The sequence below is a fragment of the Tenrec ecaudatus genome, chromosome 15 (genome assembly GCF_050624435.1).
Source record: "Tenrec ecaudatus isolate mTenEca1 chromosome 15, mTenEca1.hap1, whole genome shotgun sequence".
NCBI lineage: Eukaryota > Metazoa > Chordata > Mammalia > Afrosoricida > Tenrecidae > Tenrec > Tenrec ecaudatus.
Window position 1 is genome coordinate 115,543,354 of NC_134544.1, and position 26,525 is coordinate 115,569,878.

Sequence of the window (26,525 nt, forward strand, 5' to 3'; positions counted from 1 at the left end):
AGCAGTCATTCCACAGGCGACCAGGACCCGGGAAACCGGCTTCGCGGGGGGGAGGCAACGCGCCTGCGCACAGGGCGGGCCCGTCCACTTCGGTCTCAGTCATTGTAAACAGGCGGAGGCTGGGCGGGGTCGGCATGGGGCTCCCGGGGTCGGCCGGGGGCGCCGCGCGGGAGGCGGCTACGGTGGCTGGGACGGCCGCGTGAGCGCGCGGAGGCGGCGGCGGCGGCGGCTGCGGCAGGAGCGGGCGGTCGCGCAGCAGCTCTCCCAGGTCAGTCGCGTGGAGCGGTCGCGTGCCGAATTGCTGCCCGCCCCTCGCGAGCCGAGGGCGCCCGCACGGCCCCGGCCTCTCTCCGAGGCTGTCAGGCAGCGTGCGGGGCTCGGCTTCCGGCGCTCTCTCGGAATTGGGGGCTGGGGGCGTGGCTGTGTGTGGTGTTGGGTTCCCCTTTCCCCCGCACTTGCGTGGTGCCGGCGTAGCCCGCTTGCCGGACAGCCCCCCTCGATGGCATGGGAATTCGCGATTTGGTGTGGCGGGGACGGGAGGAGAGTTAGGAAGGGAGCACCCCGGAGAGGGGCCCTCAGCCTCCTAATCTTAGCCCAAGTATTGTTCTACCTCCAGGGACTGGGACTGGGCTCTCCGCGTGCCCCCACGCCCGCCCCGAACCCCTGGGCGTCTGCTGAGTACTTTGGCTTAGTTCAAGTTTGAGGGTGTGTATGTGTGTGTGTGGAGGGGGGAGTTGACAGATCTAGAGTTGAGAGTACTTCTCACCACTGTTTTTCAAGTAAGCATTTACCCAAATACTCTTAATTGAGGTTAGTTTTTCTCTTTCTTTTCCAATTGTGTATTCTTGAGAGTGAAACAGGCTGTACACTCCATCCAGCCTTACCTGAATCAAACTGCCGGAAGTTTTGAAATTCATTACTCCAGATTCTCCCTTTTAAGCAAGCATGTTTCCTTTAAGACCTAGGAGAATTCTTGAATATAATTAAATATTGATTCGTGGTATTTTGAATGGGCGTATAAAAGACGATGACTACTGAGGTAGCACAGGAACACTGAACTTTTTGTTTAGTGGAGTGGGCATATTCTAATGGTGCTGTACTTTGAGGAGCATTCCATTATGCTTGAGCGGTTACTCAAAAAAGATTTGAGTGGTGATAAATAATAGACCAGGGTCCCGGAATGGTAAAAACCATTAAGCGTTTAATTTCATTGACCCTTCAGACCTACCTAGAAGATGCGTCTGAGGCCAAGCCTGACAGAAAGGTCACAGCCCCAACCCTTTGTAGCACAGCTCTGTGTGCAAGCCATGCGTTGGCAGGGTTTCCATGGCCCCTAACAACACGAGATAAGTCCACTTTTGGTTTGGTACTCACCATGGCAAACCAAAAACCCATTGCTGCTGAGTCAATTCAAACTCTTCATAGCTCACTATGTAGCGCATAGGCGGGACCATGAATGACCAAGGTAATCTCACTCTGTCAAATTTCGTTGGTGATTTCATAATTCCTGTCGGAGTAAAATCCAACCAAACTCACTGACATAGAGTAAATTCTGACTCACAGTGAGCTAACAGGACAAACGGCCCCTGTGGGTTTCAGAGACTAAATTTTTATGGGAGTAGAAAGCCTTGTCGTTCTTCCACTCAGTGCCTGGTGGTTTCCAACCGCTTATCTAGTCATTAGCAGCCAACACATAAGCCCATTATACCACCAGAGTTTCTGGTGTTTTCCTGAAAAGGAGCAGTTAGTGTAAGCTGTATTGGCAGAAGGAATGGGTAGAAAGTACAGTAGTTTCTACTTTTCAATGTGACCCAGAGATCCAATTCAGGTAGGCTAATTTAATAGTTACCGTGGAGAAATAATTCTTTAACAATACATCTTGTTAACAAAGCATTATACCATAATATAATTTGCTATCGTTAAAGTACTTCTAATTATATATCTTATAGGAACCACTTCTTTAATTTAGAAAGGCATCAGAAAGTGGCATCAGAAAATACACATTAGCAGGGAGGGAGCACTGGAATTGATTGTAATGATGTATATACAACTCTTTTAAAAAGTGATTTAGCGATGGAAGTGTGTATGAGATGTGAATATTCTACCATCAAGAAAACTCCAAAAAAGAAAAAAGAAAGTAAATCTGACCAATGGTTACCATGGGTGAAGGAGGAAGCGTTTTTGTTTGCTTAGGGGGTGTTGAATTTATGTTAATGGTGGTAGAGTAATGTGGAAAAGGATATAAAAAATGGTTGTAAAACATGAAGAGTATAATCGGTGACACTGAATTATACATGTAGAAGTTGTCGAATTGGAGGATGTTTCGTTGTATATATATTTGCCACAATTAAAAATAATTACAATAATTAGTACAAAGAAAAAGAAAACGTTAGAAAATTATGGTAATGATTGTATAATTCTTCTTGATCTGATTGAACTATTGTATATGTGAATGAAGTGAAACAATAAACCTGTTAAAAAGTATATATTTTAATTTGTATGGTGCTATGAGTTCGGTGTTGGGCTGCTAACTTCAGGGTCAGCGATTCAAATCCACCAACTAACTACTCCATGGGGGAAAGAAAAGACTGTCTGCTCCTTTAACTACTTACCATTTTGGAAACCCTGGATAGGATCCCAATAAGTCAGAATTCACTCGATGGCAGTGGATTTTAACTTGTACACATCTGTATGTATGTATAGTTGTTTGCTAGGCAAGGAAAGATTGAGTCCAGAATATAACCTGAAAGTATGTTTTTCATTTTGAAGGAGAATCCCTGATGGAAGCGTATGTTAGTATATGTAACCAGGGGCAAGGAAAAATGCAGATGGTTGTATAAAGAAGAATTACATAGCAGGCACCATGCCAGATCAAGAATACTTAGCATCCCTGCCTTCAGGGTGGTTAGCCTCTCTCCCTTACTTTAACTGTCAACAAGTATATTACATTAAAAAATCATTTTATTGGGGGAAGTATAATACATTTTAAAGATTGCTTTGATTGTAAAAAAAATATAGGGATCTAGTGAGTGTAAAGGGAAGTAGTGGTCAGTTTGTCAGAGGAGGAAAAGAGGGATGAAGAGGTAACAAAAGTACATCTAGTAAGTGTTGAAAACAACTACACAGGTATAACAAGAATGGGCATTTAGGAAGATAGAACAGGGTGAGCCTGGGAGTTTAAAATTATATGGGGAGCTGTAGGGTCTGCAAAGGGTTTGTATAGTCAGCTGGAGTGCAGGGTGGTGGCCAGATAGGAAACCGGGGACGTAGGTGGAGACCAGATTATGAATGTTTTTGTACGCCTTTGAAGTAATTGCAGTCTCATCCTGTAGCAACCACAGGTGGGACATTTAAACCAGGTGAGTCCATTTTTAACCCCCTACCGAGACCCTGGCTGGTACAAATGATTAAGTATTGGGCCACTAACCAAAAGTTGGTTGGCTCGCATGCTCTCAGAGAGGCCCTTTGGAGAAAACCCTTGGCAACTTGATTCAGAGAGACCATAACCATTGAAAACCCCATGAAGCAAGGGCCGGGAGGCAGCAACCATGAAACAGACAGCACTCCTCTAGTTCCCAAGTGCTTTCCCCTTGCCCCGCCCCCCCACTCTCATGACCCCAATTCTACCAGAGGATGAGCACTGGTACAGATAGGAACTGGAAACACAGGGAATCCAGGGCAGACGATCCCTTCAGGACCAGTGGTGTGAGTGGTGATACCGGGAGGGTGGAAGGAGGCTGGGGTGTATGGGGAGCGATTACAAGGATCCACATAGAACTTCTTCCCTGGGGGGCGGACAACCGAAAAGTGGGTGAAGGGAGACGTTGGACAGTGTAAGATATGTCAAAATAATAATTTATAAATTATCAAGGACTCATGAGGGAGGGGACAGCAGGGAAGGAGGGGGGAAATGAGGAGCTAATGCCCGGAACTTATGTGGAGAGCCGGTGTTTTGAGAATGATGAGGGCATCGATTGTACAAATGTGCTTTATACAATTGATGTATGTATGGATTGTGATAAGAGTTGTATGAGCCCCCAATAAAATGATTGAAACAAACAAACCCTGTGAAGCATACTTCTGATCTGAAACACATGGAATTGCACATACTGTATGGCAACTTGTTTGGTTTTGATTTATATGTCAGGTACTAAATATCATTACAATTTAGGAAGACCTAGGCATGACTGAGGCAGAAGGTGGGGAGAAAGAAACTGAAATCACGGTAAATTAGACAAAGAAGTATGATTTTGTGTGCTGTTCTATGGATTGTAGATCTTTTTTTTCCTTTAGATAAAGGGTTTCTGGATTTTAATCAGGAAAGAAACATGATTAAGTTGTCATTTTAGAAAGATCATTCTGCTATTACAGAGCAGGGTTTCCGAAACTTTTTCCCTTGTAACCCCTTTTCGCCCAAGAAATTTGCAACATGGGCAAGCGCTGCCAAAACTGTCTCATACTCACTGTTTTTGATTTTTGAATTAATGTTTGGTTGTTGTGCATTCAGAAACCTTTGTTGCCAAAACTTCCGTAGCCCTCACATTCAGTTACCCAGCCACATAGGGTTTATGCAATGCACAGTTTAGGAAGCTTTGTGCAGAGACTGGATTTCAGAAGGGATGGAGGAAAACTGAGGCTTGATGCAGAAAGACAGGTTAGGAGGTTTTTGTCATAATTAAAATTACAGATAGGTGTCTAAGAAGTGTCGTAGGGATGTAGAGTAATAAGTTAATGGCAGAAATATTTCGGTGGTAGATACACAATTCAGTCATTATGAGTGGGGGGAAATAGGACGAATTGGATTTTTATTTGGTTCAATAGATATTGCTAAAGTATACTGAAACAGGAAATGAAGAGGAGCAAATTTTGGGGGAAAACATTAGCTTTTGGAAATCGTGTTGTCCTTGAAAAATCTAGGTTGGAATATATGCTATAGAATCTGGTTTAATATGTAAGAGACGTAGTTGTTGTCAGAGGAGCTAACGGAATCCTTTGGCTAACATGACATAGGAAGAGTTTACTGACTGATAGAAGTATTGGATCTAGGATCTACACAAAACCTTTTCTGGCTGGAAAAGGAAATTATTATTTTGGAAAAGAAAATTCTTAAGTGCTTAGAAATGTATAGAAACGAGAAAATATCATGGAAGCCAAAACAGGATCATTTCAAAAGGAAGTTATACTTCAAATGCTTCAAAAGGTTGCATGAAACAAGTTAGGAATCTATGAAAATTTTTTTGACTTTTGTTTATTGAATTTGATAAAGAGAAAGCGATTGGGTATAATAATTCAGTGTGCTGTTTTGGGAAAACGGTGGAAGCTGGGGTTTGTTGATTTAAGTAGTGAGATTATAGAGAATGGAGACCACAAATATAGATTACGTTTAAAACTTAGTATCAAGAGCTAATAGCAAATAAAGAGTTGAGGAAGGGATTTTTAATAAGGCACAGACTTTTGACTGCTTTGTTATTTTAATAAGTCTGCTGTATATGTGGTTTATTTTTCTTCCTTTTTTTTCTTTTCCCACCTACCCTCCATACCATTGTGTCTTCCATCCTTGGCCTTGTAGTCTTAAAAGTCTTTTCCTTTGGAGTGAAAACAAGTTTTACTTTATGTTTTCTTTTATAATAGCAGTGTCGTAATGTCTTCCAATTGTGTCCATGTCATGAGGTGTTTGACAGGCTCATTGTTTTTCCCAAGTGGCTGTACCATTCTGCCATCCCACCAACAATGCTTTGAGTGGTCCTTTCCCTCTATATCCTCTCCAGCATTTGCTTTTTGCGTTTTTGAAGTTTGCTAGGAGTGTTGGTATGAAGTAAGATCTCATTGTTATTTTATTTTGTCTCCCTTATGGCTAATGAATGGGAGCATTTCTTCCTATGATTGTTGATTACCTGGATGTCATCTTTAATAGGTCATCTCTTCATGTTTTGTGTCTATTTTTTTAGGTTGTTTCTATTACTATGTTTTAGTTTTCTATAGATTTTTATATTAACCCTTCATCTGATAAATCATTGTGAACAATTTTCTCCAATCTCTGGATTCTCCATTTTTACTCTTGTTGAGGTCTTTTGATGTACAGAAATGTCTTTAGAAGGCCTTAGTCCTCTATTTTGTCTTCTTTAGTTGTGGGTGCTTTTCATTATGTTTGGTTGTATATTTATACCTTGTGCTAGGGTTCTTAATTTTTCATTGATGATCCTTATGTTTAGGTCTTTAATCCATCTTGGGTTTGTTTTTATACATGGTGTGAGGGATGGGTCCTGTTTCATTCTTTGGAAGGTAGAGATCCAATTTTTCCAGCACCATTTACTGAAGAGACTATCTCTTCCTCACTTAAGATGTTTCAGTACTTTATCAAAGATCAGGTGTCTAGAGGTGGTTGCTTGAATTTCTGGATTTTAATATCTGTTCTAGTCTATTGGTCTACATATCTATCATTTCAATAATTGGATTACACGAAGAATGCTGCATCACGGTTGGAAGAAGACTTGTTAACAACCTGCAGAATGCAGAAAGTGAGGAGGACTTGAAGCAGTCGCTGATGAAAATCAAGAAATACAGCCTTCACTATGTACATATTGTTGCTGTTGGTTGGCGTTCTGTTGCACATAGGGTTTCTATGGGTTGGAACAGACTCAATGGCACCTAACAACAACAACCAATACCAACTTGTTTTGATTACCATGGCTGTATGATACATTTTGAAATCTGGGAGTGAAAGCTTCTCTACTTTGTTTTTTAATGGTTTTTGTTTATCCTGGATATCTTTCCTTTGTATATAAAGTTGGTGATTAGTTTTTCTATTTCTTTGTGAATAATTGTGCTAGGTCTTGGGTTGGAATTCCATTTAGTTTATAGAGTACTTTTACTAATATTGACATTTTTACTATAGTAAGTCTTCCTATGCCTGATCATGGAACATTCTTGTGTTTGTGTGAGTCTATTTTAGTTTCTTGTTCAAATGCTTTATAGCTTTCTTTGTATAAGTCTTTTGTGACTCTTGAAAGATTTATTCTTAAGTGTTTTATTTCTTGGGTTATTGTACTGATAATATTCTTTAATTTCCTTTTTAGAATCATATTTAATGTCAAGAATCCAACTGATTTTTGTACACTGATCTTGGATCCTGCTACATTGTCACATTTTTAAATAGTCTTAGTAATTTTTAAATCGTTCCTTTGAGTTTTGTATATATAGGTCTATGCATCTGAAAATAAAGAGAGTTTTGTTCCTTCTTGGATGCCTTTAATATATTTTGGCTGTCTAATGGCTCTGGCTAAGACTTCCAGCACTATTCAATAAGGTGATAACGGACAGCCCTGCATAGTTCCTATTCAAAAGGGATATATTTTCTATTTATCTCCATTAAGTGAAATGCAAACTGTTGGTTTCACATATATGGCCTTATTATGTCAAGGAATTTCCCTATGATGCTGGAAGTTATATCACTGGTATGGTGCTGGAAGTCATGTTGCTAGCAGGGTCACCCAAAGTGAACAGGTTTCAGTAAAACTTCCAGCCTAAGAACAGACAATGAAGAAGAACTCTGCTCTCCACTTTGGAAGAAGCAGCTGCTGAAAACCTTATGCGTAGCTTCTAATCATGGTCAGAATACAAACAAGCAAACATGGTCAGATACTAAAGGCCTCATGAATGGAAACAGAACATTGTCAGAGATAGTGCCAGAGGATGGAGGTTAGAGGGCCCTAGAAATGTTAATGAGCTGATTTCTTGGAGTGGGGTTGAGATGGTATTGTGAGTTGGGTATAAAGCCTGTGGGAATGGAACCTTCAGGAGATTAATTTACTGATGTAACACAACTCAAGGTAAGGAGAAACATCTGCAAAAATTTGCTAATGGTTGGAACTTGGAATGTGTGTAGTATGAATCTAGGAAAACTAGAAGTGGTCAAAAAGGAAATGGAATGCATGAAGATCAATATCCTAGGTATTAGTGAGCTGAAATGGACTGGTATTGGTGATTTTGAATTAGAAAACCATGATTTACCATGCTGGGAATAACACAATGAAGAGGAGCAGTAGGGCATTCTATGTCAAAAAGGACATTTCAAAGTCAGTCATGAAGCACAATGTTCTGTGATAGAATTATGTTTACCTACCTGTCTTCTAGGAAATACAATCAATACAACCATGATTAAAATTTATGCACCAACCACAAAAGCTAGTGATGAAGAAATTGAAGAATTCTACCAATAATTTCAGTCAGAAAGTTGATCAAACATGCAGACAAGATGCATTGTTAATTATGAGTGCTCAGAATGCAAAAGTTGGAAGCAAACAGTAACAGTAAGTGGAAAAAGACTTGGTGATAGAAATGAAGCTGGAGGTTGCATGATGGAATTTTGTAAAACTAACGACTTCTTCATAGCAAGTACCTTTTTTCAACAGTACAAAAGATGACTACACACATGGACTTTTCCATAGGGAATATACTGAAATAACATTGAATGCATATGTGTGAAGGGATGATGGAGAAGCTCAATATTAGCAGCTATAACCAGGTTAGGGGATGACTATAGAACACAGCATCAATTACTCTTATGGAAGTTCAGGTTAAAGCTGAAGAACATTAAAACAAGTCCATGAAAGCCAAAATATGACCTCGAATCCATCCCACCTGAATTTTGAGACCAACTCAAGAACAAAAGAGATATGATGCATTGAGCACTAATGACATAAAACTTCATGTAGGAGGACATCAAGGACATATTCATGAAGAAAGGAATAGATCATTAAAAGATAGGAAAGAAAATGTCAGAAACTTGCTCTTAATTGTATAGTAGCTAAAGCAAATGTAAGAAATGATGTAGTAAAAGCTGAACAGAAAATTTCAAAGGGCACCTTGAGAACACAGAGTCAATTATTGTAATGAAATGGGCAAAGACCTAGAATTAGAAAAACAAAAGGGAACAACATGCCCAGCATATCTTAAACTGAAAGAACTCAAGAAGAAATTCAAATCTCAACTTGCAATCTTGAAAGATTCCATGGGCATAATATATTGAATACTGCAGAAGCATCAAAAGAAGATGGAAAGAATGTACCAAGTCACTGTACCTAAAATAACTAGTCAACAGTCCATCATTTTAGGAGCTAGCAAGAGCTCACGATGCTGAAGGAAGGTTAAGCTGCACTGAAACCATTAGCCCAAACAAGGCTACAGGAATTAATCGAATGCCAATTGAAATGTTTCAACAAGCCGATGAAGCACTGGAAGCACTCATCAATGCCAGAAAATTTGAAGAATCAGTTGACCAATTGACTGGAAGAGATTCAGTTTTGTACCATTCCAAAGAAAATGACCCATCAGCATGTTCAAATTATAGAAAAACCATCGGTATCACATACAAGTAAAATTTTGCTGAAGATCATCCTACAGCAGTGCATTGGCAGTGAGCTTGCCTTAGATTCAGGTTGGATTCAAAAGATGATGTAAGAACATGGGATGTCTTTACTGATGTCAGATGGATCTTGACTATGCCAAGGGATTCAACTGTGTGGATCATAACAAACGGTGTATAACTTCAAGGAGAATGGGAATTCCGGAAGGAACACTTCATTGTGCACATGCAGAATTTGTACATGGATCATGAGGCAGTTGTGAATGGAACAGGGAATGTGGCATGGTTTAAAATCAGGAAAGGTGTGTGACAGGGTTGTATCCTCTCTCTATACGCTCAGCAAATCTTCAGAGATGCTGGATTACATGAACAAGAGTGTGGCATCAGCATTAGAGAAAGGCTTCTTAACCTGAGATTTGCAAATGACACAACCTTGCTTGCTGAAAGTGAGGAGGACTAGCCTTCAGTATGGATGACAACTCAATGTAAAGAAGACCAAATCCTCACAACTGGACCAATGGGCAATATCAGGAGAAGTGGAGAAACAGTTGACGTTGTTGAGTTTGTCTTCTTTGGGTCCACAATCAATGTACTTAGAAATAGCAGTCAGGAGATCAAAAGAGAGTTGTATTAGGCAATTCTACTGCACAAGACCTCTTTCGAGTATTGATGAACAAGGATATTACTTTGAGGACTAGGGTGTGCATGACCCAAGCCATGGTATTCTCCATTGCCTTATATGCATGTGAAAGTTGGATGCTGAATAAGGAAGACCAAAGAAGAATTGATTCATTTGAATCATAGTGCTCAAGCATTGTATTGAAAATACCACTGACTGCTAAAAAAGACAAACACCTGCAAGATAGAAATAAGATCAGAGTACCCCGTAGAGGCAAGTATGGCAAGATCTCATCTTACTTACTTTGGACATGTCAGAAGAGCCCAGTTCCCAGAGAAGGATAGAAGCATGGTAAAGTAGAGGGCAGCGTGAAAAAGGAAGGCCCTCAAGGAAGTGAATCGGCACTGTGGCTGCAGTGGCAGGCTTGAACATGAGCAACATTGGGAGGATGGCGCCGCACCAGGCAGCGGGTCCTTCTTTGGTGTATAAGGTCGCTGTGGGTTGGACTCAGGTGCACTTAACAAAAATGTTCCCGTTCAGTGCTTCTATCGAGGAGGATGTTTGCGTCAGGCATCAAAGTTGTACTTGCTTCCTGAGTTTGGTAGTAAAATGAGTTTGGTAGTATAATGTCCTTTTTCTGTATTCTAAGATAGTTCACATAGAATTGTTATGAATCCTCTAAATGCTTGATAGAATTTTCCAGTAAATCCATCTGGTCTGGAGTTTTTGATATTGGGAATTTTTAAATGATCAGATCTATTCTTGTTTCGTAAGGTTTTTGTACATCAGTCTGTGTTGGTTTCTGTAGGTAATATGTTTAGCTATTAGAGGTTTCAAATTTACTTGAATACAGTTTTTAATAATATTTTGGTTGGCTCTGTTATACCAACCCTTTTCATTTATTTATAATATTTACTTCTTTTCTTTTGTTAGATTTGCCAATGGTTTATCTATTTTGTCAATCCCTTTGAGGCAATGATTTCTTTTTTTTCTTTCTAGTTTTAAAATTTTTGAATTCATTTATTTCTGCTCTAATCTTTTCTAGTGTCTGGCGGTTTGTTTTGCTAGTCTTATTCTAACTGCTGAAGTTAATGTATTAAGGTGTTTATTTTAATGTGTGCATTTGTTGCTATAAGTTGCCATTTTTCCATGTCCCAGAGGGTTTTGTATGTTGTATTTTTGTTTTCATTTGTTTCAAGTCATTAAGAAAATTTTGCTCTTTATTTCTTCAGTTACCTAGTGTTTTTTAAGTAATGTGTTGTTTATGTTTTATAGAATTGATTTTTTGGTTGATAATCCTATGGTTCATTTGTAATTTTATAGCATTGCGATCAGAAAAAAATGGCTATTTGTAGTATCTTTACAAAATTTTTTTACTGGGGGCTCTTACAGTTTTTATAACAATCCGTCCATCAGTTGTATCAAGCACATTTATACATATGTTGCCCTGATCAATTTCAAAATATTTTCTTTCTGTTTAAATCCTTGGTATCAGCCTTCACCCTCTTACCCTCATGGAACCCCTGATAATTTCTAAATTGTTATTATTTTCATATGTTACACTACCCACTGTCTCCCTTTGTCCTCGTTACAGTTATTTGTCCCCCTGGAGATAGGGGGAGTTGTACGTCATTGTAGGCAGTTCCCTCTACACTCATGATATCACTACTCCCATTGCTGTTTCTGAGAGGTTTATCTGTCTTGGATTACATGTGTTGAGAGCTCTTATCTATACCCAGGTACTTGCTCCATGGAGTAGCCAGATTTGTAAGGTAGAACTGGGATCATGATAGTGGGGGGTTAGGAAACATTAAAGAACTAGAGGAATGCTGTGTGCAGTTTTTGTGGTAAAATTAGGTGCCTCCGCTGATATTAGGGTCCGCTTATATTCAAGTATATATGGTATTCTGGTGTATGTTCCATGTGCACTGGGGAGAATGTATATTCTTTGTGGAAGTGTACTGTATATTTAAGAGATCAAGTTGATTGTGTTTCATTCTTCTATATTTGTTGCTTTTCTTTCTAGTTGATCAATCTTTGCTTAAAAGTGTTGTATTAAAGTCTCCTTCATTTCTATAAGAATTTGATTACCATATATACTCATGTATAAGCCGAGTTTTCCAACGCATTAAAAAAATAATTTTATTGGGGGCTCATACAATTCTTATCACAATCCATACATGCATCCTTTTTGTCAAGCACATCTACACATTTGTTGCCATCATGATTCTCAAAACATTTGCTTTCTACTTCAGCCCTTGATATCAGCTCCTCATTTTCCCCCTCCCTCCCCGCTTCCCCTCCTTCATGAACCCTTGATAATTTATAAATTATTCCCAGCACATTTTAAATGCAGTTTTTGTGGTAAAATTAAGTGCCTTGGCTGATAGTCGGGTTGGCTTACACTCGAGTATATATGGGTGGTAATGTGTCTTGAAGTTCTCATTGGGTACATGGATTCTGCTTTATAAATATAACGGTTTATTGAGATTTAGATTCACATCATAAAATCACTTTAAAATGTACAATTGAGTGGTTTTAGTACATTTATAGTGTTGGGCAATCAGTTTTAGAACATTTTCATCACTTCAAAAAAAGCCCATTTACTTATTAGCAGTCATTCTCATTCCTTCCGAGCCCGGTCTCTGGCAATCATTAATGTACCTTCATCTCAGAAGATTTATCTAATCTGGGCACTTAATCGAATCATTATTTTATTTTTGTAGCTGGCTTCTCACAATGTTTCCAAGGTTCATCCATGTTAGGAGCATGTCTCAGTAGACTTTTTCATTGCTTAGTAATAGTCCATTGTTTGGGTATATCACATTTTATTCATTCATTCAACAGTTTAAGTTCCAATTTGGGGGCTATTATTTTGATTTTCAGGTGTGGAATTCATGTAGTGTGTGTGTGTGTGTGTGTGTGAACAACATTTTCATTTGTCACCATGTAAGATTTAGATGCACTGTCAAGCTGTTTCTGGTATAGTGGCACCATTTTGCAATCCAGGATGAAGCTCTGAATTTCCCCACATCCTCACTGCTTTTGGGGGATAATTTTATTAATTTTGTTGTTGTTAAGACTATATGCAACAAAACGCACAGCAGCAGTTTCTTCATATTCAGTTCAGTGACATTGATTACACTGGGTTGTGCAAACATTCACACTGCCCTTTTTGAGTTGCTCCTCTAGTAACATAAACTCACAACCCCACCAAGCCTCCTCTCTAATTTTTTGAGTTGCTATAGTCAATACAATTCCTTGTAATTTTTTAAAAGAGCATAATGTTCAAGGCAGACCTTTGTTTATGAGTTAAACAATTGTTTGGTTTACGAAGAATTAAATGCACACCTGGTTTAATATTTAAGGATTATTTTAGGGCAATAGTTTCAGAGTTTCATCCAGCCTCTATCATGGCTTCAGAAATTCTCTCTCTTACACACACACACACACGTTTTATCAGTATTCTGTTTACTTTGATCACATCGTTGGCTCTGTAATGGGAGCTGGACGCCACCTAGTTCTTCTGGTCTCCTGGAGGCAATTTGCCATACATTTCATATCTTCTTTCTGTTCCTGACTCTTCTTCCTCTGTTACTCTAGGACAGACCAATTGTACTTTGGACGTCTGCTTGCAAACTTTAAGACTCCAGGCACAATGCAACAAACTAGGAGATTAAGCAGAAGCACTGAGCACAAGATTTGGTCATTTAACTGGGATGGCCCATGAAACCATGACCCTAAACCTCCATGCCAGGAGGTTTGAATCACAAACATGATTTTACTATACATGAGGTGTTCGCTTGTACATTATCAACCTCAACATGTACTCTTTTTGTCATTTTTGTAAATAATGGCCATCACACAACTTCTAATTTTTTACAGGCTTACAGTTTGACAGTACTTCCAGTAGTTAGCTCTGCAAAAAACAAACAAACAAAACCCCCAAACAATAAACGGTAAAAACACTCAACACACCACCATTGCAATGATTCTTAGTATAGCAGCCCTGTACCCTATCAGTGTGGTTTTCCAATAACATTTCAATAATAACAGGACTATTATCACTGTAAACTGAAAGCAAGTCCTCACCAGCACTTTTCCATTTAGTTTTCAACTAAACAGAGTGTGAGATGGTATCTTGTGGTTTTCATTTACATTTCTCTTGTGATATTGAGCATCTTTTTAAGTAGATTTTTTATTGTGAATTAGGTGGGAGGAGCATCCTTTTGTGTGTTTTTTGGTCTTTGCACATCTTTGGGAAAATGTTTATTCTGGCCCTTTGTCCATTTTTAAAAAAACATTATTATTTTAGCAAATTAAGTAATGACAGTGGGCCCATGCTCATGGAATCCACTGGTCTTAACATGTTTCTCATCATCCTGAAGCAGCTGGGTTGACAGAATGATGGAAAGGACTTCTTAAGACACAGTTGTGGCACCAGCTTGGTGACAGCATCTTGCAAAATTGAGGCAATGTTCTCCAGAAGCCCTGTAAATGTTTTAAACCAGCATATGATGCCTTTTCTCCAGTAACCAGGATTTATGGGTCCAGGAACGCAACAGGTGGAAATGGGAATGATACCACTCACTATTACTCCTAATGGCATACTGACCACATTTTTGCTTCCAGTCCCTGCAACCCTATGTCTTCAGCTGTGGAAGTCTTAGTTCCAAAGGGAAGAATACTCCTGCCTGGTGACACAGCACTGATTCCCTTGAGCTGGAAGTTAGAATGCCTCCTGACCATTTTGTACCTCCTTATGTTTCTGAATCAACAAAGTAGGGTATTACTGTATTGAGTGGTGCGATTGGTCCTGATTACCTACGTGAAATTGGATTAGTAATGCATCCTAGAGTTAAAGAAGAATATGTCTAAGAGTCCAGGAGATTTCTTAGGTCATCTCTTAGTACTACCATGTCCTGTGATTAAAGTCAATGGTAAACTGTAGCACCTCAATTTGGAAATGACTCCTCAAAGCTCAGACTTCTCAGAATCAACCCCACTACACAAAGAACCCTAGGTGCTTGCTGAGGCCATAAGCAGTATGAAATGGGTAGTAGAAGAAGACAGTTTTTTTAAAAAAACATTTTATTAGGGACTCATACAACTTATCACAATCCATACATACGTCAATTGTGTAAAGCACATTTGTACACTCATGCCCTCATCATTCTCAAAGCATTTGCTCTCCACTTAAGCCTTTGGCATCAAGTCCTCTTTTTTCCCCCTCTCACCCCGCTCCCCACTCCCTCATAAGCCCTTGATAATTTATAAATTATTATTTTGTCATATCTTTCCCTGTCCGGCGTCTCCCTTCACCCACTTTTCTGTTGTCCATCCCCCAGGGAAAAGGTCACATGTAGATCCTTGTAATCAGTTCCCTCTTTCCAACCTACTCACCCTCTACCTTCCCAGTGTCACCCCTCACACCCCTGGTCCTGCAGGTATCCGCCCTGGATTCCCTGTGCCTCCAGCTCCTATCTGCACCATTGTACATCCTCTGCTCTACCCAGACTTGCAAGGTAGAATTTGGATCATGGTAGTTGGGGGGGAGGAAGCATTTAGGAACGGGAGGAAAGCTGTATTCTTCATCGGTGCTACATGGCACCCTGACTGACTCATCTCCTCCCCTACACCCCTCTGTGAGGGGGTCTTCAGCAGCTGACAAATGGGCTTTGGGTCTCCACTCTGCACTTCCCCCTTCATTCACTATGGTAAGATTTTTTTTTCTGATGATGCCTTATACCTGATCCCTTCGACACCTCGTGATCGCACAGGCTGGTGTGCTTCTACCATGTGGGCTTTGTTGCTTCTGAGCTAGATGGCCTCTTGTTTACCTTCAAGCCTTTAAGACCCCAGACACTATCTCTTTTGATAGCCGGGCACAATCAGCTTTCTTTGCCACATTTGCTTATGCACTCATTTGTCCTAAGCAATCGTATCATGGAGGTGTGCAGCCAATGATAGGATTATTTTTTCTGTGATGCCTGATAACTGATCCCTTCGGAACCACGTGATCACACAGGCTGGTGTGTTTTTCATGTGGGCTTTGTTGCTTCTGAGCTAGATGGCCGCTTGTTTATCTTCAAGCCTTTAAGACCCCAGTCACTATCTCTTTTGATAGCCGGGCACCATCAGCTTTCTTCACCACATTTGCTTGTTCATCCGCTTTGGCTTCAGCGGTTGTGTTGGGAGGGTGAGCATCATAGAATGCCAATTTAATAGAAGAAAGTATTCATGCATTGAGGGAGTGCTTGAATAGAGGCCCAAGGTCCTTCTGCCTCCTTAATACTAAACCTCTAAATATAGGCACAATGGTCTATTTCCCCATCCTCATATATTATATATTTACATATGTACATGTCTTTGTCTAGACCCCTATAAATGTCCTTTGCCTCCTAGCTCTTTCCTCTATTTTCCTTGACTTTCCTCCTGTCCCACTATCATGCTCCGTCCCCACCTGGGTTTCAGCTATACCTCTTCGTTACCTTATCCTTGATCATTCCCTACCAGGACTGCCACTCCCACCTCACCACCAATTTGGGTCCCATGTTGTTCCCTTGTCCCTGGGTTTGTTAACACCACTTCCTTACCCCCTACCTCCCCCTATCCCAAGTCCCCCGGAATTGTCCTTCCCGTTGTTTTTCCTCCAGATAGTCATCCAGCCTATCTTGTTTAGACAGACCTGTGTAGATAATAACATGCACAAAAACAAGACAGAGCAAAACCAAGCAACAAAACAACAACAAAAAGCCAATGACAAAAATTAAAATAACAAAAAAGAAAAGCCTGTAGTTAGTTCAAGGACTGTTTGTTGGCCTTTAGGAGTATTTTCTGGTCAAGTCTTATGGGGTGCCAAGCCCTGACCCCAAAGTCTATTTTTGGTATTCCCTGTGGACTTCGTTGCTCTGTTCCCCTTGCTGTTCTGTTGCATGCCTTTAGTGTTTTGCCTCAGTGTGGTGAGATCAGATCGGGTTCAGTTCCCACACTGTGTCTCCAGTGTTGTTCCCTGTAGTGCTATGGGTCAGTGAGGGATGTTGTGTCTCAGAGTGAGGCTGGCCATATGGTCTCTGTGGATTGGCTCCTCTGAGTAGGGATATCATCCTTAAGGCTTGGTGGGCCAGGATGTGCTCCACTCTCTCTTCCTCCCTCTTCATTTACTCCTGTGTTTTCAGCACATTTTTAATGTAGTTTTTGTGGTAAAATTAGGTGCCTCGCTGATATTCAGGTCAGCTTATACTTGAGGATATACTGTACTTATTTTAAAATGGGATTTAATACATGTATCATTACATAGTTCAGTCACATCAAGCAGAATTTTATCATTGCTACTACAATCAGTTTCCAAACATTCTTTTCTACATGGACTCCTTGACATTGTCTCCCTTTTACCCCACCAAAATTCATAATTGTTCATCAATGGTCTTTTAAATTGGAAGAAAGTAGTTACAGTATATAAAAAATTATACTATCTTTTATATTTAACAACCTTACTTTTAATGTTATTCTTTATTTTTCATGTGGTTTCAAGTTATATGGACTCATGTTCTATTATCTCATCCAACGTATGTTACTTAAGGCAGTAGTAAAAGAAATCTGATTATTCTGCACGTTTAAGACATATATTTGGCAGCAAGAAATGACAAGGTGCAAGGCAATGCTGTTTAATGGTTAAGATTATGTGTCAATTTGGCTGGGCCATGATTTCTGGCAGTTACATAATGATGTAATTTGGCTATTATGTAAGGATGTGTTATCTTCCATTTTGTGGTCTTATATAGTAAACCTCCATGTTTTGCATAACTTCAATAAGTGAGGAGTGGGCATACTATCTAGTGTCCTTTCATGTTCGCATGGAAGATTTCCTTTAGCATTTATTTGCAGGACAGGTCTATTAGCAGGGAACTCCCTCAGCTTAACTTAACTGTGAATATCTTACTGTCTCCTTAATTTTTGAAGGATATTTTTACTGGACCTAGAATTCTTGGTTGAATTGTGTGTGTGTTTTCCCAGTATGATTTCCAGTGACAAATCAGTAGTTATGGTTTTTCTCATTGAGGATCCTTTTTATATGATGTCATTACTCTAGCTACTTTTAAGATTTTTTTCCCCTGTTTTTCAGCAGCTGGATTATGATGTGTCCCAGTTGTGAATCTCTTTGATGCTATTCCTACATTGACTTTGTTAAGCTTCATAGATATATTGATGAATGACTTTCATCATTTTGGGGATTTTTTAGCCATTATTCCTTTAAATATTCTTTCTTCCCTTTTTCCTCATCTCCTCTGAGAATCCTATTAAGCATATATTGGAATGCCTGATGATGCCCTGTTGGTTTCTTAGGCTCTGTGTTTTTTCTGGATTATTTTTTCTTTCTGAACCTCAGACTGGATAATGCGTCTTGACCTTTTTTCAGATTTGTTAATTCTTTTGTGTGCTCTCTAATATACTGTTGAACCCTTTTATTACATTTAAAAAATTTACATTATTGTACTTTCCAATTCCATACTATCTATATGGTTCTTTTAAAATAATTTTATTGGCACATAATTCACATCTACATGCAGTCATATTAAGAAAAGTTGTACAGTCATCACCAAAATCAATTTTAGGACATTTTCTTCATTCATGTATTCATTATTATTCATTACTACTAGCTCTCCATTTCCCATCAACCTGCCCTATCATACCCCAAGATATCATTAATCCAATTACAGTCTCTGGAGATTTACCTATCCTGGATTTCATATACAGAAAAAGATATGTATATACCATATATACTCGAGTATAAGCAGACCAGAATATCAGCCAAGGCACCTAATTTTACCACAAAACGGCATTAAAAATGTGCTGAAAACATGGTTTATACACGCGTGCATACAGTATTAGCTCCCCACCTCCTCTGCCTGTTTATAGACCATCCTTTGTTTCTTTTCATGATTCTTTTTTTGTTGTTGTTCGTTTTGAATATTATGGTGTGGCATCCATGGATATCAAGTACTCTCCTCTGCTTGTTGTTTGTTTGAATAATGACTTATGAATTTTTTTTTAAGCCTATGCTTGGTATGTATGGTCAACTGAAATCTGATTTTATTTTATTTTTTTTAGCTTAGTGGTCAGCTGGATTGGGTAGACATTTTCTTAAACATGTGGAATGAAAACACCCCAGTCCTTGCAGAAGGGTTCTCTGTGTATTGAGCAGTGGTTCTTAACCTGTGGGTTGTGGCCCCTTTGGGGGTTGAGCAACCCTTTCACGGGGGTCACCCAATTCATCACAGTAGCAAAATTACAGTTATGAAGTAGCAAAGAAAATCATTTTATGGTTGGGGGTCACCACAACATGAGGAGCTGTATTAAAGGGTCGCAGTGTTAGGAAGGTTGAGGACCACTGGTGTCCAGGCATCCTTTAGCATTCAGTTAATTCTGCCTAACACAGGAAGTTAATTACTTCCTATGTGCGCAAATCTCCCAAGTTAGCCAGAAATGAGAGCTTAAGATCTTGGGTTTTTTCTTGGCATTCGTGTTGCTACTTAGATCCTAGGAATATGTTGAAGCTTTTTAAGATCCTTTATCCCCCAGCCTTTCCTTTCAAACTCTTAACAGTCTATTGTTTGCCCTGTTATAAATTGTTTCAGATAGTAGCAATTAAAACATTGCCTGTGTTTTTAACAAACACCCCTCCTATCCAGAGTGGCTTTAGCACTGGACAAGTTTTAGTTTTCTGAAGTAGGTTGATAAAACAAGCCTTTTGAGCAGCTCTCTAGGAGTAATGTTTGTTTCATTAAATCAGTACCAGGGACCCTGGTGGTGTAACCCTGGCGGTGTAGTGGTTATGGGTTGGGCTGCTCAACCCCAAGGCCAACAGTTTGAATCTACCATATGTGCTCTGCTGGAGCAAGATGAGACTTTCAGCACCTATAAAGATTTACAGCCGCAGAAACTTGAAGAGGCAGTTCTACTCTGTCCTGTAAAGTAGCTATGAGTGGGATGGGCTCAGTGACAGTAAGTTTCAGTGTTTGAGTTTATACCAGTACTAGAAATGTGGGTTGTTGATTATTTTCAAGGCCGCCATTGATTAGGTAGGGAACAGAATGGGACTAAGTAAGGTAAGTTAGAAATGCCACTGTGCTTGCTGTTCTTAACAAGACTCGGCTGTGTTTCTTGAGTTAGCGCTCCCGGGATGACGTCACGCTTTTGGTTAGTTTTGAGGAAATTGACTGAATTTTTAGATGCTGATAAGGAGGAAAGGACTTTTAAAGTTCTTACTCTTTATTTTTAAGCTACCTACATTATTATAGTAAAAAGGAGTATTGCAGTAACACACCAAATTATGCTAATAGTACAAAAGAGGATATGGTAAAAAATGTTTCCCCCTCTACTTGTTTTCTGCAGCCACCCAATATTCTCACCCAAAATCAAATCCACTGTTGTTGAGTCTAATCCAACCCATAGCAACCCTGTATGTTATTTCCGAGTGCGATGGTTAGAATTTTGTGTGCCAGCACTGCACTTGTAAGAAGATGAGGGTGGAATCGAGCCTATCAATCAGTTGCAAATATGGTCTTGTTGATAGAAATGAGTCCAGAGATCACATGGTTGAACTTTGCAATGACTTGTTTATAGTCAGTATATTTCCTTTCATCTTTTCCTCAGCCATATAATATTCCTTTTACCCAAACCCAGTGCCATCTAGTTGATTTCAACTTATATCAATCCTATGATGTAGGGTTTAGGTTTAAGAAGGCAAACCCAAACCCTACTTTTTGATGTTGGAGTCTGACTCTCAGCAACCCTATGATGAGGCTGTAAATCTCTTCAGATAGCCTTGTTCTCCCAAGAAGCTGATTGAATCGAGCCACTGACCTTGAGGTTAGCAGTTCAATTCTTTTCTATCACTAGGATTCTGAAAGTTTGTTCCATGATGATTAAATTTAAGTTGTCTGTTTCTTGAGTTTTTAAATAGAAATTAATCTCTTTGTGGGGTTTAAATTGACTGTTAAGGTAGTATAGTGGGTTACATGTTGGGCTACTGAGTACAAGGCCAGCAGTTCAAAACCATTAGTTTCTCCCTAAGAGAAAGATGAGGCTTTCTACTCATGTAAAAGTTACAGTTTCAGAAACCCACAGAAGCAGTTCTTTGAGTCAGAATTGACTCCATGGCAGTGAGTGAGTGACAGGCATAAAGTGTAAGTCCGGGTAGAATTCAGAGAACTTGCCTCCAAGCCCCTGTGGGTTTCTGAGACTGTAACTGTTTATGGGAGTAGAAAGCCCAGTCTTTCTCCCTCAGAGCAGCTCCTGGTTTCGAACCGTCGGCTATGCAGCTTGCAGCCTAATGTGTAACCCCTACACCACCAGGACTTCTAAGGACTTGACTAATGTTGTTCAAGTTAGGGTCAACTTTCCCTGTATATTAGATGAGAAATGTAGCTTAATTGATTGTTTTTTGAGGGTTAATTTAAAATCTGCCAGTTAAAATACTTGTATCTTGGGCTACTAAGATATGCAAACATGTTTTGGTAATCGTGCTGCTTGATTTGTGCGTGCTAATGTAAACTTCCTTAAGTAGTAGATTAAAAATAGTGTTTATTCAGTATATAAACCAGGGTTGGGTCCCTCTGTAGCGCGTGAGACTTTCTAATTTACAGATTGTTCTTAAAAACCATCGTCATGTAGGAAAACTGCTTGAAGAGAATTTAAACCTGGTGTTTAATTAGGAGCACTTATAAATGCTGATGTAACTTGTAAAACTGGTTAAGCAAGACATTTGTTGGACTAGACCTTTATTTGCTGAGGCATCATCAGATTTAATAAACCATCAGTTTTATCCTTCATACTTGAGCTCATTGCAGGAAACTTTAATTGAGCAACTTTTCTTTCCTACATACATCACTTTGACCTTTTCCAGGGATAAATGATTTTTGGTATATGAGTTCATTAATACTGGTACATGAACAGATAAAACTTCCTTATATGTACACACAATATACCTTCCATCTTTGGAGAGTGAAAATTTGGTTAGGTTTAAGTCTAGTTTTATGAAAACTTAAAAAAATTGTTTTACCTCCATTGTGATTACCACAAGTGTTCTTTTCGGTGTAAATATTATTCACATTAAAAGATACAGATCTGACCCCACACACCGAGGTGAAACACGAAGGGTGTGCAACAGAACAGCAAGGGGAGCAGAACCAGGAAGTCCCCAGAGAACACCAAAAGTAAACTTTGTGGCATCCATCACACTCAACTGGAAAACACTCCTAAAGGTCAACAAACAGACCTGGCTTTTCTCTTCTTTTTTTGTCGTTGGTTTTGTTTTCTTTGATTCCTTTGTTTTGCTCTGTCTTGTTTTTTGTGCATATTATTATCTCTGTATATCTATCTAGATAAGACAGGATAAACAATCTGGAGGAGAAAACAATGGGACCAATGGTTTTGGGGGGACATAGGAGAGGGGGAATCGGGGGAAAGGAAGTGGTGTTAACAAACCCAGGGACAAGGGAACAACAAGTGATCTAAAATCCATGGTGAGGATATAGGAGGCCTAGTAGGGCTTGATTAAGGGCATTGCAACTGAGAAGAATTAGTGAAACCAAAATGAAGGCTGAACATGATAGTGGGGCAAGAGGAAATAAAAGGAAATAGAGGAAAGAACTAGGAGGCAAAAGGCATTTATAGAGGTCCAAATACAGGCATGTACATATGTAAATATATATATGACGTTGGGGAAATAGATATACATATATTTATATGTTAAGTATTAAGGTAGCAGATGGACATTGGGCCTCCACTCAAGTACTCCCACAATGCAACAACACTTTGTTTTGATAGCCTGGCATTCCATGATGCTCACTTTCCTGACACGATTGCTGAAGACAAGCAGGTGCATAAGCAAATGTGGTAAAGAAAACTGATGGTGCCCAGCTATCAAAAGATATCTGGGGTCTTTAAAAATTATTTTAAATCGACTTACTCTCACTCACTCTCACTCTCTCACTTACTCTCACTTACTAATTCACTCACTCTCTCACTCTCACTCACTCTCTCACTTACTAATTCACTTACTCTCACTCATTCTCTCACTTACTAATTCACTCTCTCACTCTCTCACCTACTCTCACTCTCTCACTTACTAATTCACTCACTCTCTCATTCTCACTCACTCTCTCACTTACTCTCACTCACTCTCTCACTTACTCTCACTCACTCTCTCACTTACTAATTCACTCTCTCACCTACTCTCACTTACTAATTCACTCACTCTCTCACTCTCACTCACTCTCACTTACTAATTCACTCACTCTCACTCATTCACTCTCACTCACTCTCACTTACTAATTCACTCTCACTCACTCTCACTCTCACTCACTCACTCTCACTTACTAATTCACTCACTCTCACTCTCTCACTTACTCTTACTCACTCTCCAAAAAAATTATTTAAAATCATTTTATTGGGGTCTTGTACAATTCTTATCACAATCCATACATATATCCATCGTGTCTAGCACATTTGTACATATGTTGCCATCATCATTCTCAAAACATTTGCTTTCTACTTGAGCCCTTAATATCAGCTCCTCATTTCTCCCCCTCCCTCCCCGCTTCCCCCCTCCCAATGTCTGGGATCGTAAACACTTGTAGATAAACAAACAACCATCTGGCTGAGAAGCAACAAAGCCCACATGGAAGACGCATACCAGCCTGTGTGATCCTGAGGTGTCGATGGGATCAGGTATCGGGCATCAGAGAGCCAGAACCAAAAAATCGTATTATTAGGAATGAGGGGGATTGCAGAGTGGAGACCCAAAGCCCATCTGTTGGCAACTGGACATCTCCTTACAGAAGGGTCACAGGCAGGAGATGAACCAGCCAGGGTGCAGTATAGCAGTGATGAAACATACAACTTTCCTCTAGTTCTTTAATACTTCCTCTCCCCCCCCCCAGTATCATGACCCCAATTCTACCTTACAAATCCAGCTAGACCAGAGCATGTACATGGGTACAAATAAGAGCTGGAAACACAGGGAATCCAGGACAGATAAATCCCTTAGGACCAATGTTGAGAGGAGCCATACTAGGAAGGTAAAGGGAAAGTGGGTGAAGATAGGGGGAATTGATCACAATGATTTACATATGACCCCTCCCAGGGGCTTAGACAGTGGAAAAGTGGGTGAAGAGAGACATCTGTCTCAGTATAAGACAGATAAATTATCAAGGGTTCATGAGAGAGGGAGAGTAGGGGAGGGAGGAAAAGAAAATGAGCTCAAGTAGAAAGAAAATGTTTTGAAAACGATGGCAACAAATGTACAAATGCGCTTGACACAGTGGGTTGAAGTATGCACTGTGTTAAGAGTTGTACAAACCCTCAATAAAATGATTTTAAAATGATACAGATCTTTTTTACTCTAAATTAAAGCTCTAGACTTGTGAATTTTGTTTCGTTTTGTACTTTTAACTTGTTGTTGCATATTACAGGAGCCCTGGTGGTACAGGGTATTAACCGCATTTTGAGTTCCAAACTCACTTGCTGTCCCATGGGAGAAAGATAAGGTTGGCTTCTTTCATAGAGATTTATAATCTTGGAAACACAAACGAGTGTTTCTATTCTGTCTTATAAGTCTGAATATACTTAATGAATATGGGATTTGTATATTATTAGGCATTACTGAAAAAACATTTTCTATTTTTTAAAGAACCTATTCCTTTTATATAGGAATCAGTCACCTAGTTTTATTGGAAATAGATGGGTATTGAGGATAAAGGGTGTAGCAGCATTTGAAAAGGAAGGTCTATATTTTATTAAATCACTCATGATCACAGTCATCTTTATAAACCATCCATTACCTTCCCCACCACCCCGCTCTTCTCATACATTTAATTGAGGTATAGTTTAGAGTCAGTGAAACTCAAAGCTTGGTAAATTTTAATAAGTGTACACGCATATGTAATTCACATGCTTGGCAAGGTACATAGTACATCCCTTATCTAAAAAGTTCATTCCGTCTCTGTCCTCTACAATGCTGAACCACAGTTAAAAATTCTATGACAACTAGAACTGTTTAGAATTTTATGTAAATAGAAACATACAATGTAAATAGAAACATACAATAGACACTATTGTGTCTCAGGGTGCTTTCTTTTGCATTTTATCCATTTTATTATATGTATAATATCTTAGGTATCTAGTGCTGCTCTAACAGAAATACTGCAAGAAATGGCTTTAACAAGCAGAAATTCATTGTCTTATAGTTTTCATTTTACTCCCATGAAGTCGATTCTGACTCGTTCAGGACAACTGCTCCTGTGGGCTTCCACGACTGTAACTCTGCGGGGGTAGAAAGGCCCAGCTTTCTCCCACTTACATTTTAGGAGGTTGAATCTAATACCAGCTCTAGAGAAGGCCTGTATCTCTGTCAGCTCTGGAGGAAAGCCATCCTCTCGTTCGCTTCTGTTCCCTTGTCCCTAGGAGATCTTTATGTCACTTGGCATTCATCTTCCCTTGCTCTGCTTCCCTAATCTCTTTTTTTTTGTAAGGGATTGACAGAAAGCACACCCTGTGCTAATCTTGTCTCATTACCATTGCAAAGACAGCCCATCCCCAAATGGGATTAGAACTGCAGACATAGATGTAAGAGTCTGTGTGCAACATATTTTTGAGAACGACATAATTCAATTCGCAACATATGGTTAGTTAGTTTGCTTCTGTAATGGTAAATAACAAATAACATTACACTGTTGGAATATATTGCAGTTTATTTAGCCAATCTCCTGATGATGGAAAGGCGAGTATCTTAGTTTTTAGCTATTATGAGTAATTACTTACTCTTGTCATAAGTCCTTTTGTGAGCGTGTATTATTTCCCTCAGGTACATATTTAGGAGAGTAAATGCAGATTGTATGGTAAGGGTATGTTAAAGAAAAGATACTGGCAAACAGTTTTCTTAAGTTTACATCGACCCCAGCAGTAAGTGAGACTTTTCGATGCTTCTTATTCTCTAGTCTCATCCCTTTTAGACAATGTTTAGGCCCCTTGGTGGCACAAACAGCTTGCAGCAGATTGTTAATCTAAAGCTTAGTTGTTTGCACCCACCTAATGATGCCCCCAAAAGAGCTTTGGTGGCCTGTTTCCCCCAAAGTAAGACATCCCCTGAAAATAAGACCTACTTACAGTTTTGCCTCTCGCTGAAATATAAAGCATCCCCCTGAAAATAAAACCTCCCTGAAAATAAGGCCCCCGAAGCTGCCATAACTGTGGACTCTGGACCACAGCAGCGGGCGCTGCCACGCAGCTCACTGTTAGCTGCAGCGCAGCCAGAGCAGACAGGAAGTGCAAGGTCTCTTTTAATAAAACAATAAACAATAAATGTGTACCTATTCTTCTTCATGGAAAAATAAGACATCCCCTGAACATAAGACCTCGCGCATGTTTGGGAGCAAAAATTAATATAAGACACTGTCTTATTTTCGGGGAAACAGGGTAGTTACAAGTTGGTCTGCTAACTACACGGTTAGCATTTCAAAGTGACCACCAGCTCCTCTG

General features: G+C 39.6%; 1 protein-coding gene across 2 annotated transcripts in view; it reads left to right on the top strand.

Moving 5' to 3' along the window:
* Positions 1–26,525, top strand: part of RALBP1 (ralA binding protein 1) — an 85,166-nt gene continuing 58,641 nt past the window's right edge. For both annotated transcript variants that reach the window (XM_075533036.1, XM_075533037.1), the window contains exon 1: positions 1–268. The gene's annotated coding sequence lies outside the window, so the exon portion shown is untranslated. The remainder of the gene's footprint in view (positions 269–26,525) is intronic.